The following is a 16,118-nucleotide window of genomic DNA, read 5'->3' as shown; positions in this document are numbered from 1 at the left end:
ACATTAGGGTTTTGGTTGATTTGTGTCTTAAGGTGTTATTCTAGTATGAACTCTAGGATAGATTGAACGGAAAGAATAGCTTCGTGTTATTTTACTACGGACTCTTGAATAGATCGATCAGAAAGGATAACTTTGAGGTGGTTTCGTACCCTACAATAATCTCTTCGTTTGTTCTCCGCTATTAGTGACTTTGAAGTGACTCTTTGTTGCATGTTGATGGATAGTTATATGATCCAATTATGTTATTATTGTTGAGAGAACTTGCACTAGTGAAAGTATGAACCCTAGGCCTTGTTTCCTAGCATTGCAATACCGTTTACGCTCACTTTTACCATTTGTTACCTTGCTGTTTTTATATTTTCAGATTACAAAAACTTATATCTACCATCCATATTGCACTTGTGTCACCATCTCTTCGTTGAACTAGTGCACCTATACAATTTACCATTATATTGGGTGTGTTGGGGGCACAAAAGACTCTTTGTTATTTGGTTGCAGGGTTGTTTGAGAGAGACCATCTTCATCCTACGCCTCCCACGGATTGATAAACCTTAGGTCATCCACTTGAGGGAAATTTGCTACTGTCCTACAAACCTATGCACTTGGAGGCCCAACAACGTCTACAAGAAGAAGGTTCTGTAGTAGACATCAAGCTCTTTTCTGGCACCGTTGTCGGGGAGGCGAGTGCTTGAAGGTATATCTTTAGATCTTGCAATCGAATCTTTTTGTTTCTTGTTTTATCACTAGTTTAGTCTATAAAAGAAAACTACAAAAAAATGGAATTGAGTTTGCCTCATATGCTTCATCCTTTTAATGTCTTTCGTGAAAATAAGGATTCCGATAATTGTGCCAAAGTGTTAGAAGAAGAATGCATTAAAATGTTTGGCACTAAATCTTTGAATGATGAGCATGATTGCAATGTTGTTAGTATGAATTCCTTGAATATCCATGATGCTAATGATATGCAAAGCCACAAGCTCGGGGATGCTATGTTTATGAAGATGATATTTTTAGTCCCCCAAGTTTTGATGTGCAAATTTATTATGATGAAAGCATGCCTCCTACTTATGATGATTATTGTGATGACACTTGTGCTATAAAAAGTAGTGATGATTATATTTATGAAACTTGTCATCTTGATTTCAATTTTCAATCACGTGATAGTTATCTTGTTGAGTTTGCTCCCACTACTATTCATGAGAAGAAATTTGCTTGTGTGGAGAGTAATAAAAATTCTATGCTTATGCATCATGAAAAGAATGCTTTATGTGATGGTTATATTGTTGAATTCATTCATGATGCTATTGAAAATTATTATGATGGAGGAACATAATCTTGTAGGAGTTGCAATAATATCAAGTTTCCTTTCTACGTGTTGAAATCTTGAAATTATGCTTGCTTTACCTTCCTATGCAAGTTGATTTTTGTTCCCATAAGTTGTTTGCTCACAAAATCCCTATGCATAGGAAGTGGGTTATACTTAAGTGTGGTATTCATATGCTTCATGATGCTCTCGTTATGTTTCAATTTTTATCTTTCATGTGAGCATCATTGAAATCAGCATGCCTAGATAAAAAGGCAATAAAGAAAATCCGCTTGTTGGGAGACAACCCAACATTTACCCCTACTGTTTTTGTGTTTTCACATGATTAAGCTACTATAGTAATCATGTTTTATAGCTTTTGTTTCAATAAAGTGCCAAGTAAGACCTTTGGGATAGCTTACAGTGATAGTTGATTTGATCTTGCTGAAAAACAGAAACTTTTGCGCCCAGGAGATTAGTTTTCATTTTTAACAGGAGCGTGATAAAATACTGATTATTTTTGCAGATGATTAATAAACAAATTTACTAGAACTTCCTAATTTCTCGGGATTTTTGGAGTTATAGAAGTATTCGAGAGTTACAGATTACTACAGACTATTCTGTTTTTGACAGATTCTGTTTTCGATGCATAGTTTGCTTGTTTTCTAGTTTCTATGGCTTATATTGCTTAATATAAATTGTAGAAATGATAGGGTACAGTAGGCTTCATGTGAGAAAAATTACGAGTCTTGTCTTCACAGTACCTAAGTGGTGATTTGCTTTCTTATACTAACGGAGCTTACGAGTTTTCTATTGAGTTTTGTGTTGTGAAGTTTTAAAGTTTTGGGTAAAGATTCGATGAACTATGGAATAAGGAGCGGCAAGAGCCTAAGCTTGGGGATGCCCCAGGCACCCCAAGGTAATATTCAAGGACAACCAAGAGCCTAAGCTTGGGGATGCCCCGGATGGCATCCCCTCTTTCATCTTCGTTCATCGGTAACTTTACTTGAGGCTACATTTTTATTCACCACATGATATGAGTTTGCTTGGAGCATCATTTTGTTTTATTAGGATTTGCTTGCTGTTATTTAGAGTGATTTTTTTCATCTTTTAGTTCAGTAAAAGGGTCAAGTATAGCCTTTACCATACTTATTTTGCAAGTCCATATGTTGCTATTTTAAAAACAGAAAGTTTGCTATTAGGTTTTGAATATTTGTGAATAGTCAGAACATGATAAAATCTTGAAATTTTTACACAATGAGTAACAACAAATTATATACAGTGTGGTAATTTTTCAGAATTTTTGGAGTTAAATAAGTATGATTCCTCTTGTATTCTTTACAGACTATCCTGTTTAGACAGATTGCTGTTATGTTTGCATTGTTTGCATATGTTTGTTTGTTTAATGATTCTATTTGAGGATAGGAGTGTTAAATATGCAGAGGAATTTAGTAGTCAATATCGAATTATAATTTTAGTGATTTTCTACAGTATAGAATGATAAGGTTTAGCATGGATTTATACTAACTTATCTCACGAGTTCTTGTTGAGTTTTGTGTGGATGAAGTTTTTAAGAACTAGGGAAACCATGATATGAGAGGAATTAAGGAGACACAAAAGCTCAAGCTTGGGGATGCCCAAGGCATCCCTAATTATTATTTCAAGAAGTCTCAAGCATCTAAGCTTGGGGATGCCCCGGTTGGCATCCCACCTTTCTTCTTCAACAACTATCGGTCAGTTTTGGTTGAGCCTAAGTTTTTGCTTCTTTACATGATATGTGCTATCCTTGCAATATCATTTTATTTTGTTTTGCTTGCTGTTTGAATAAAGTAATTAAGATCTGAAATTTTATTTATGAGAAGGAGTCTTCACATAGTTACATAATTATTCAACTACTCTTTGATCTTCACTGATATCTTTTGGAGTAGTTTGTCATTTGCTCTAGTGCTTCAATTATATCCTTTTAGAGCACGACGGTAGTTTTATTTTGAAGAAATTGTTGAACTCTCATGCTTCACTTATATCATTTTGAGAGTCTCTAAACAGCATGGTAATTTGCTTTCGTTATGAATTTAGTCCTAATATGATGGGCATCCAAGATGGGTATAATAAAAACTTTCATATAAAGTGCATTGAATACTATGAGAAGTTTGATTCTTTATGATTGTTTTGAGATATGAAGATGGTGATATTAGAGTCATGCTAGTGAGTAGTTGTGAATTTGATAAATACTTGTGTTGAGGTTTGTGAGTCCCGTAGCATGCACGTATGGTGAACCGTTATGTAACGAAGTTGGAGCATGAGATATTTTTTATTGTCTTCCTTATGAGTGGCGGTCGGGGACGAGCGATGGTCTTTTCCTACCAATCTATCCCCCTAGGAGCATGCGTGTAGTACTTTGTTTCGGTAGCTAATAGACTTTTGCAATAAGTATGTGAGTTCTTTATGACTAATGTTGAGTCCATGGATTATATGCACTCTCATCCTTCCACCATTGCTAGCCTCTCTAGTACCGCGCAACTTTCGTTGGTACCATAAACCCGCCATATACCTTCCTCAAAACAACCACCATACCTACCTATTATGGCATTTCCATAGCCATTCCGAGATATATTGCCATGCAACTTTCCACCGTTTCGTTTATTATGACACACTTCATCATTGTCATATTGCTTTGCATGATCATGTAGTTGACATTGTATTTGTGGCAAAGCCACCGATCATAATTCGTTCATACATGTCACTCTTGATTCATTGCACATCCTGGTACACCGCCGGAGGCATTCATATAGAGTCATATTTTGTTCTAAGTATCGAGTTGTAATTCTTGAGTTGTAAGTAAATAAAAGTGTGATGATCTTCATTATTAGAGCATTATCCCATGTGAGGGAAAAAATAGAAAGGCCCAAAAAACAAAAAAATGAGAGAAAAAGAGAGAACGGGCAATGCTACTATCCTTTTACCACACTTGTGCTTCAAAGTAGCACCATGATCTTCATGATAGAGAGTCTCCTATGTTGTCACTTTCATATACTAGTGGGAATTTTTCATTATAGAACTTGGCTTGTATATACCAACGATGGGCTTCCTCAAATGCCCTAGGTCTTCATGAGCAAGCAAGTTGGATGCACACCCACTTAGTTTTCTTTTTGAGCTTTCATACACTTATAGCTCTAGTGCATCCGTTGCATGGCAATCCCTACTCACTAACATTGATATCTATTGATGGGCATCTCCATAGCCCGTTGATACGCCTAGTTGATGTGAGACTGTCTCCTTCTTTTCGTGTTCTCCACAACCACCTTCTATTCCACCTATAGTGTTATGTCCATGGCTCATGCTCATGTATTGCGTGAAAGTTGAAAGGGTTTGAGAACATCAAATGTATGAAACAATTGCTTGGCTTGTCATCGAGGTTGTGCATGATTTAAATATTTTGTGTGATGAAGATGGAGCATAGCCAGACTATATGATTTTATAGGGATAAACTTTCTTTGGCCATGTTATTTTGAGAAGACATAATTATTTTGTTAGTATGCTTCAAATATTATTGTTTTTATGTCAATATTAAACTTTTGTTTTGAATCTTACGGATTTGAACATTCATGCCACAATAAAAAGAATTACATAGATAAATATGTTAGGTAGCATTCCACATCAAAAATTCTGTTTTTATCATTTACCTACTCGAGGACGAGCAGGAATTAAGCTTGGGATGCTTAATACGTCTCCGAGGTATCTATAATTTTTTATTGTTCCATACTATTATATTATCCATCTATGATGTTTTATATGCTATTTTATATGATTTTTGGGACTAACCTATTAACATAGAGCCCAGTGCCAGTTTCTGTTTTTTCCTTATTTTTGAGTTTTACAGAAAAGGAATACCAAACGGAGTCCAATTGAGATGCCAATTTTTGATGATTTTTTATGAACCAAAATAATCCCCCGAAGTGAAAGAGTTGGGCCAGAAGAGTCCCGAGCCATCCACGAGGGTGGAGGGCGCACCCTACCCCCCTGGGCTCGCCCCCCTATCTCGTGGATGACTCCGAGACCCCCCCTGATGTGAGACCGACGCCAAAAATTCCTATAAATACAGAAACCCCCGAAAAGAAACCCAGATCAGGAGTTCCGCCGCCGCAAGCCTCTGTAGCCACCGAAAACCAATCTAGACCCGTTTCGGCACCCTGCCGAAGGGGGGGAATCCCTCTCCGGTGGCCATCTTCATCATCCCGGCGCTCTCCATGACGAGGAGTGAGTAGTTCACCCTCGGGGTTGAGGGTATGTACCGGTAGCTATGTGTTTGATCTCTCTCTCTCTGTCTCGTGTTCTTGATTCGGCACGATCTTGATGTATCACGAGCTTTGCTATTATAGTTGGATCTTATGATGTTTCTCCCCCTCTACTTTCTTGTGATGAATTGAGTTTTCCCTTTGAAGTTATCTTATCAGATTGAGTCTTTGAGGATTTGAGAACACTTGATGTATGTCTTGCATGTGCTTATCTGTGGTGACAATGGGATATTCGCGTGATCCACTTGATGTATGTTTTGGTGATCAACTTGCGAGTTCCGTGACATCGTGAACTTATGCATAGGGGTTGGCACACGTTTTCGCCTTGACTCTCTGGTAGAAACTTTGGGGCACTCTTTCAAGTTCTTTGTGTTGGTTGAATAGATGAATCTGAGATTGTGTGATGCATATCGTATAATCATACCCACAGATACTTGAGGTGACATTGGAGTATCTAGGTGACATTAGGGTGTTGGTTCATTTGTGTCTTAAGGTGTTACTCTAGTACGAACTCTAGGATAGATTGAACGGAAAGAATAGCTTCGTGTTATTTTACTATGGACTCTTGAATAAATCGATCAGAAAGGATAACTTTGAGGTGGTTTCGTACCCTACAATAATCTCTTCGTTTGTTCTCCGCTATTAGTGACTTTGGAGTGACTCTTTGTTGCATGTTGAGGGATAGTTATGTGATCCAATTATGTTATTATTGTTGAGAGAACTTGCACTAGTGAAAGTATGAACCCTAGGCCTTGTTTCCTAGCATTGCAATACCGTTTACGCTCACTTTTACCACTTGTTACCTTGCTGTTTTTATATTTTCAGATTACAAAAACTTATATCTACCATCCATATTGCACTTGTATCACCATCTCTTCGTTGAACTAGTGCACCTATACAATTTACCATTATATTGGGTGTGTTGGGGGCACAAAAGACTCTTTGTTATTTGGTTGCAGGGTTGTTTGAGAGAGACCATCTTCATCCTACGCCTAGCTAGGATACCCTACTGATACGTCTCCAACGTATCTATAATTTTTGATTGTTCCATGCTATTACATTATGCATCTAGGATGTTTTATATGCATTTATATGCTATTTTATATGATTTTTGGGACTAACCTATTAACCTAGAGCCCAGTGCCAGTTTCTGTTTTTCCTTGTTTTTGAGTTCTACAGAAAAGGAATACCAAACGGAGTCCAATTGACATGCCAATTTTCGATGATTTTTTATGGACCAAAAGAAGCCCCCGAAGTGAAAGAGTCGGGCAGAAGAGTCCCGAGCCATCCACGAGGGTGGAGGGCGCGCCCTACCCCCCTGGGCTCGCCCCCTATCTCGTGGATGACTCGGAGACCCCCCTTACGTGAGACCGACGCCAAAAATTCCTATAAATACAGAAACCCCCGAAAATAAACTTAGATCGGGAGTTCCACCGCCGCAAGCCTCTGTAGCCACCGAAAACCAATCTAGACCCGTTCCGGCACCATGCCGGAGGGGGGGAATCCCTCTCTGGCGGCCATCTTCATCATCCCAGCGCTCTCCGTGACGAGGAGGGAGTAGTTCACCCTCGGGGTGGAGGGTATGTACCAGTAGCTATGTGTTTGATCTCTCTCTCTCTCTCTCTATTGTGTTCTTGATTCGGCACGATCTTGATGTATCGTGAGCTTTGCTATTATAGTTGGATCTTATGATGTTTCGCCCCCTCTACTCTCTTGTAATGGATTGAGTTTTCCCTTTGAAGTTATCTTATCGGATTGAGTCTTTAAGGATTTGAGAACACTTGATGTATGTCTTGCATGTGCTTATCTGTGGTGACAATGAGATATTCACGTGATCCACTTGATGTATGTTTTGGTGATCAACTTGCGAGTTCCGTGACCTTGTGAACTTATGCATAGGGGTTGGCACACATTTTCGTCTTGACTCTCCGGTAGAAACTTTGGGGCACTCTTTGAAGTTCTTCGTGTTGGTTGAATAGATGAATCTGAGATTGTGTGATGCATATCGTAGAATCATACACACGGATACTTGAGGTGACATTGGAGTATATAGGTGAAATTAGGGTTTTGGTTGATTTGTGTCTTAAGGTGTTATTCTAGTACGAACTCTAGGATAGATTGAACGGAAAGAATAGCTTCGTGTTATTTTACTATGGACTCTTGAATAGATCGATCAGAAAGGATAACTTTGAGGTGGTTTCGTACCCTACAATAATCTCTTCGTTTGTTCTCCGCTATTAGTGACTTTGGAGTGACTCTTTGTTGCATGTTGAGGGATAGTTATATGATCCAATTATGTTATTATTGTTGAGAGAACTTGCACTAGTGAAAGTATGAACCCTAGGCCTTGTTTCCTAGCATTGCAATACCGTTTACGCTCACTTTTACCATTTGTTACCTTGCTGTTTTTATATTTTCAGATTACAAAAACTTATATCTACCATCCATATTGCACTTGTGTCACCATCTCTTCGTTGAACTAGTGCACCTATACAATTTACCATTATATTGGGTGTGTTGGGGGCACAAAAGACTCTTTGTTATTTGGTTGCAGGGTTGTTTGAGAAAGACCATCTTCATCCTACGCCTCCCATGGATTGATAAACCTTAGGTCATCCACTTGAGGGAAATTTGCTACTGTCCTACAAACCTATGCACTTGGAGGCCCAACAACATCTACAAGAAGACGGTTGTGTAGTAGACATCACCTACCAAGGGATTTGCTGGATTTAGCTACGACAGTGGTGGCCGATACAAATCCTGCCAGGCAAACACCGCAACTCGATAGCAATCAAGATCGATGCCCAGATCAGTTCCGACAAGACATTCTCATGGAACAGATGTTCATATTCGATGTAGCCACCTTCATTGATGGCTCGACCGGCCACCTTAGCCAAGTCGAGACCTTTTCTCCAGGATGGATTGTTCGGTTCGGCAACCTGGGGTACTCCACAGATTCCCGCGGGGAGCTGGTCCTCCAGGCTTTGGCATCAAGCTGGATCCTGGAGCAACAATGATTGGATTTTTCAGATTTTATTCGGGAGATGTCGGAAGAATTTGAATTTTTTTGTCCCATCTCATCGCCAACACCAATGATCTCATGGAGGTCCTCGAAGGAGCCACTGCGGAGGCAAAAGACACAGAAGAGGAAGTCGGCGAGTTTGCGGACAATTGACTGCCAGCAATGGTGCCTTTATGCAAGTGGCAGGCGACTTTGACCTATGATTGCTACATGTGGACACGCCAAACGCCAGCCAAGGCAACGACGATGGCCCCGATGATGACCTCGATCACGATCCCAAGAGGAAGAACCAATCGCATGAACCACGCGACGAGAAATGGTACCTCTGTCGATGAGCGAGTTAGGCCCCTATGACGAGGACATACTAAATGAATCAACACGATGAGGATAGTTAAAGGCTGGCTAGTTTGAGGCTGCCCAGGTAACCACATAAGGTAGCCAAGGACGACAGTCGGTTGCTCGGGAAAATTCAGGGCATCAAGGATCATTGATAGCAAGTCCTCCAATATGAGGAGAACTTAAAGGATGATCACAAGTGCAGGGTGGCCCAGAAGGCATCGGTCGGGCACGGGTGGAACCTAATATAGGACGTGGATGTCGTCGCAGACCACCGTGCGGTCTTTGAGAGTGCCACTCCACCATGACGGTCGTCGAGCCGACAAGGACAAACACGCTTCATAGGTGGTAGGACATCATATCAAGAACCACACTGAGACATCTTGTAACATGAGCAGCTCGGCCTCCCAATGTAGGGAGAAATCGAGCTCTTGTCCGAAGGAGCAGTGCACAACATTGCGCGGATGAGGCTTCTTGGATGATCTACCAGTCTAAGCTCTACACACCTCGTACCCTGCACCCTCACGACTGCGATTATGAACATGCAATCCTCTATGTGAGTAACAACTGTTGGAAATATGCCCTAGTGGCAGTAATAATGATGTTATGATCATGATAAATGTTTATTATCCATGCTATAATTGTATTGATCGGAAACTTAAATACATGTGTGGATACATAAACGAATACCGTGTCCCTAGTTAGACTCTACTAAACTAGCTCTTGATTAAAGATGGTTAAGATTTCCTAACCATAGGCATGAGTTTTCATTTAATACCGGGATCACGTCATTAGGAGAATGATGTGATGGACAAGATCCAACTGCAAGCTTAGCATCTGATCGTGTCACCAAGTTCAATTTGCCATAGCTTTCGTAATGTCAAGTATCTGTTCTTTAGACCATGAGATCATGCCACTCCCTAATATATCGGAATAATACTTTGTGGGTTATCAAAGGTCACTTCGTAACTGGGTGACCATAAAGGTACTCTTCGGGTATCTCGGGAAGTATTTGTTGGGTTGCATGGATCGAGACTGGGATTTGTCGCTCCATGTGACGGAGAGATATCTTTGAGCCCTCTCGGTAATACAACATCGTGAATAGGTTGCAAGCATGTGACTAATGAGTTTAGTCACGGGGATATTGTATTACGGAATGATTAAAGAGACTTGCTGGTAACGAGATTGAACAAGGTATGGAGATATCGACTATCGAATCTCGGGAAAGTAACATATCGCTGGACAAAGGGAATTATATACGAGATTAACTAAATCCTCGACGTCGTGGTTCAAACCGATAAAGGTCTTCATTGAATATGTGGGAGTCAATATGGGCATACAGGTCCTGCTATTGATTATTGATCGGAGAGGTGTCTCGGTCATGTCTGCATGATCCTCGAACCCGCGAGGTCATACACTTAACATTCGGTAACGCTAAGGTAGTATTGGGTATTAATAATGGCAAGATTGAATATTGTTTGAAGTCCTAGATGGGATACAGGGCATCACAAGGAGCTCTGGAATGGTCCAGAGGTAAAGATTTATATATGGGAAGTCATATTCAGGGTTCCAGAAAAATGTTCGGGATTTTTCGGTATTGTATCGGGAAGGTTCTAGAAGGTTTCGAAGCAGGGCCCACCTGCATGGGGGGCCTGTTGGGGAACGTAGCATAAATTCAAAATTTTCCTACGTGTCACCAAGATCAATCTATGGAGTCATCTAGCAACGAGGGAGGAGTGGATCTACATACCCTTGTAGATCGCGCGCGGAAGCGTTCAAGAGAACGGGGTTGATGGAGTCGTACTCGTCGTGATCCAAATCACCGATGATCCTAGCGCCGAACGGACGGCACCTCCGCGTTCAACACACGTACGGAGCAGCGACATCTCCTCCTTCTTGATCTAGCAAGGGGGGAGGAGAGGTTGATGGAGATCCAACAACACGACGGCGTGGTGGTGGAAGTAGCGGGATTCCAACAGGGCTTCGCCAAGCGCTGCGGGAGGAGGGAGATGTGTCATGGGAGGGAGAGGGAGGCGCCAGGGCTTAGGTATGGTTGCCCTCCCTTCCCCCCACTATATATAGGGCCAAGGGAGAGGGGGGAGGCGCAGCCTTGGCCCTTCCTCCAAGGAAGGGTGCGGCCAGGGAGGAGTCCCTCCTCCCCAAGGCACCTCGGAGGTGCCTTCCCTTTAGGACTCTTCTCTCCCTTGATATCTTGGCGCATGGGCCTCTTGGGGCTGGTGCCCTTGGCCCATATAGGCCAAGGCGCACCCCCTACAGCCCATGTGGCCCCCGGGGCAGGTGGCCCCACCCGGTGGACCCCCGGGACCCTTCCGGTGGTCCCGGTACAATACCGGTGACCCCGAAACTTGTCCCGATGGCCGAATAGCACTTCCTATATATAATTTTACCTCCGGACCATTCCGGAACTCCTCGTGACGTCCGGGATCTCATCCGGGACTCCGAACAACTTTCGGGTTACCGCATACTAATCATCTCTACAACCCTAGCGTCACCGAACCTTAAGTGTGTAGACCCTACGGGTTCGGGAGACATGCAGACATGACCGAGATGTCTCCGGTCAATAACCAACAGCGGGATCTGGATACCCATGTTGGCTCCCACATGTTCCACGATGATCTCATCGGATGAACCACGATGTAAGGACTTAATCAATCCCGTATACAATTCCCTTTGTCTAGCGGTACGATACTTGCCCGAGATTCGATCGTCGGTATCCCGATACCTTGTTCAATCTCGTTACCGGCAAGTCTCTTTACTCGTTCCGTAACACATCATCCCGTGATCAACTCCTTGATCACATTGTGCACATTATGATGATGTCCTACCGAGTGGGCCCAGAGATACCTCTCCGTCACCACGGAGTGACAAATCCCAGTCTCGATTCGTGCCAACCCAACAGACACTTTCGGAGATACCTGTAGTGTACCTTTATAGCCACCCAGTTACGTTGTGACGTTTGGCACACCCAAAGCACTCCTACGGTATCCGGGAGTTGCACAATCTCATGGTCTAAGGAAATGATACTTGACATTAGAAAAGCTTTAGCATACGAACTACATGATCTTGTGCTAGGCTTAGGATTGGGTCTTTGTCCATCACATCATTCTCCTAATGATGTGATCCCGTCATCAACGACATCCAATGTCCATGGTCAGGAAACCGTGACCATCTATTGATCAACGAGCTAGTCAACTAGAGGCTTACTAGGGACATGGTGTTGTCTATGTATCCACACATGTATCTGAGTTTCCTATCAATACAATTCTAGCATGGATAATAAACGATTATCATGAACAAGGAAATATAATAATAATCAATTTATTATTGCCTCTGGGGCATATTTCCAACAGTCTCCCACTTGCACTAGAGTCAATAATCCAGTTCACATCGATATGTGATTAACACTCAAGGTCACATCCCCATGTGACTAACACCCAAAGAGTTTACTAGATTCAATAATCTAGTTCACATTACCATGTGATTAACACTCGATGAGTTCTGGGTTTGATCATGTTATGCTTGTGAGAGATGTTATAGTCAACGGGTCTGAATCTTTCAGATCCGTATGTACTTCGCAAATTTCTATGTCATCTTGTAGATGCAACTACTACGCTACATTTGGAGCCATTTCAAATAACTGTTCTACTTGGAGCTATTCTAAATTGTTGCTCCATTATACGTATCCGGTATCTCTACTCAGAGCTATCCGGATAGGTGTTAAGCTTGCATCGACGTAACTCTTTACGTCGAACTCTTTATCACCTCCATAACCGAGAAAATTCCTTAGTCCACTAGTCTAAGGATAATTTAGACCGCTATCTGGTGATCTACTCCTAGATTACCTTTGTACCCTCTTACCAGATATGAGGCAAGGCACACATCAGGTGCGGTACTCAGCATGGCATACCGTATAGAGCCTATGACAAAAGCATAGGGGACGACCTTCGTCCTTCCTCTTTCTTTTGCCGTGGTCGAGCTTTAAGTCTTAACTTCATACCTTACAACTCAGGCAAGAACTCCTTCTTTGACTGGTCCATCTTGAACACCTTCAAGATCATGTCAAGGTATGTGCTCATTTGAAAGTACCATTAAGCGTTTTGATCTATCCTTATAGATCTTGATGCTCAATGTTCAAGTAGCTTAATCCAGGCTTTCCATTGAAAAACACTTTCCAAATAACCCTATATGCTTTCCAGAAATTCTATGTCATTTCTAATCAACAATATGTCAACAACATATATTTATCAGAAATTCTATAGTGCTCCCACTCACTTCTTTGGAAATACAAGTTTCTCATAAACTTTGTATAAACCCAAAATCTTTGATCATCATCAAAGCATACATTCCAACTCTGAGATGCTTACTCCAGTCCCTAGAAGGATTGATGGAGCTTTGCATACTTATTAGCATCTTTCAGGATTGACAAAACCTTCCGGTTGTATCACATACAACCTTTCCTCAAGAAAATCGTCGAGGAAACAATGTTTTGACATCCTATCTGCAAGATTTCATAAATAATGCAGTAATCGCTAATATAATTCCAACAGACTCTTAGCATCGCTACGAGTGAGAAAGTCTCATCGTAGTCAACTCTTTGAACTTGTCGGAAAACATCTTAACGACAAGTCGAGCTTTCTTAATGGTGACATTTACCATCATTGTCCGTCTTCCTTTTAAAATCCATCTGCACTCAATAGCCTTACGACCATCGAGTTGTTCTGTCAAAGTCTACACTTTGTTTCCATACATGGATCCTCTCTCGGATTTTATGGCCTCGAGCCATTTATCGGAATCCGGGCCCACCATCGCTTCTCCATAGCTCGTAGGTTCATTGTTGTCTAGCAACATGACTTCCAAGACAGGATTACGTACCACTCTGAAGTAGTACGCATCCTTGTCATCCCACGAGGTTTGGTAGTGACTTGATCTGAAGTTTCATGATCACTATCATAAGCTTCCACTTCAATTGGTGTAGGTGCCACAGGAACAACTCCCTGTGCCCTGTCACACACTAGTTGAAGAGATGGTTCAATAACCTCATCAAGTCTCCACCATCCTCCCACTCAATTCTTTTGAGAGAAACTTTTCCTCGAGAAAGAACCCGATTCTAGAAACAATCCCTTATTGCTTTCGAATCTGAGACAGGAGGTATACCCAACTGTTTTGGGTGTCCTATGAAGATGCATTTATCCTCTTTGGGTTCGAGCTTATCAGCCTGAAACTTTTTCACATAAGCGTCGCAGCCCCAAACTTTTAAGAAATGACAGCTTAGGTTTCCCTAAACCATAGTTCATATGGTGTCATCTCATTGGAATTACGTGGTTCCCTATTTAAAGTGAATGTGGTTGTCTCTAATGCCTAACCCATAAACTATTATGGTAATTCGATAAGAGACATCATGGTATGCATCATATCCAATAGGGTGCAGTTATGATGTTCGGACACACCATCACACTATGGTGTTCCAGGCTGTATTAGTTGTGAAACAATTTCCACAATGTATTAATTCTGTGCCAAACTCGTAATTCAGTTATTCATCTCTATGATCATATCATAGATATTTTATCCTCTTGTCACGACGATCTTTCAACTTCACCCTGAAATTACTTGAACCTTTCAATAATTCAGACTCGTGATTCATCAAGTAAATATACTCAACATCTACTCAAATCATCTGTGAAGTAAGAACATAACGATATCCACTACATGCCTCAGCACTCATTGGATTGCACACATCAAAATGTATTACTTCCAACAAGTTGCTTTCTAGTTCCATTTTACTGAAACCGAGGCTTTCAGTCATCTTGCCCATGTGGTATGATTTGCATGTCTCAAGTGATTTAAAATCAAGTGAGTCCAAACGGTCCATTTGCATGGAGTTTCTTCATGCATATACACCAATAGACAAGGTTCGCATGTCTCAAACTTTTCAAAAACGAGTGAGCCCAAAGATCCATCAACATGGAGCTTCTTCATGCGTTTTATACCGATATGACTTACGTGGCAGTGCCACAAGTAGTTGGTACTATCATTACTATCCTATATCTTTTGGCATGAACATGTGTATCACTACGATCGAGATTCAATAAACCATTCATTTTAGGCGTAAGACCATTGAAGGTATTATTCAAATAAACAGAGTAACCATTATTCTCCTTAAATGAATAACCGTATTGCGATAGACATAATCCAATCATGTCTATGCTCAACGCAAACACCAATCTCGATGGTAGAGGGAGCGTACGATATTTGATCAACCTTGGAAATACTTCCAACACATATCGTCATCTCACCTTTAGCTAGTCTCCGTTTATTCCGTAGCCTTTTGTTTCGAGTTACTAACACTTAGCAACCGAACCGGTATCTAATACCCTGGTGCTACTAGGAGTACTAGTAAAGTACACATCAACACAATGTATATCCAATATACTTCTATCGACCTTGCCAGCCTTCTAATCTACCAAGTATCTAGGGTAATTCTGCTCCAGTGGCTGTTCCCCTTATTACAGAAGCACTTAGTCTCGGGTTTGGGTTCAACCTTGGGTTTCTTCACTAGAGCAGCAGCTGATTTGCTGTTTCATGAAGTATCCCTTCTTGCCCTTGCCCTTCTTGAAACTAGTGGTTTCACCAACCATCAACAATTGATGCTCCTTCTTGATTTCTACTTTCGCGGTGTCAAACATCGCGAGTTGCTCAAGGATCATCATGTCTATCCCTCTGATATGTTATAGTTCATCACGAAGCTCTAATAGCTTGGTGACAGTGACTATGGAGAACCATCACTGTCTCATCTGGAAGATTAACTCCCACTCGATTCAAGTGATTTTTGTACTTAGACAATCTGAGCACAAGCTCAACGATTGAGCTTTTCTCCCTTAGTTTGCAGGCTAAGAAAATCGTCGGAGGTCTTATACCTCTTGACGTGGGCACGAGCCTGAAATCCCAATTTCAGCCCTCGAAACATCTCATATGTTTCGCGATGTTTCAAAAATGTCTTTGGTGCCTCAACTCTAAACCGTTTAACTGAACTATCACGTAGTTATCAAAATGTGTATGTCAGATGTTCGCAACATCCATAGACGACGTTCGAGATTCAGCACACTGAGCGTTGCATTAAGGACATAAGCCTTCTATGAAGCAA

This window comes from Triticum urartu, chromosome 4, assembly GCF_003073215.2.
Source record: "Triticum urartu cultivar G1812 chromosome 4, Tu2.1, whole genome shotgun sequence".
NCBI classification, from domain to species: domain Eukaryota; kingdom Viridiplantae; phylum Streptophyta; class Magnoliopsida; order Poales; family Poaceae; genus Triticum; species Triticum urartu.
Note: the sequence above shows the minus strand (reverse complement) of the source record.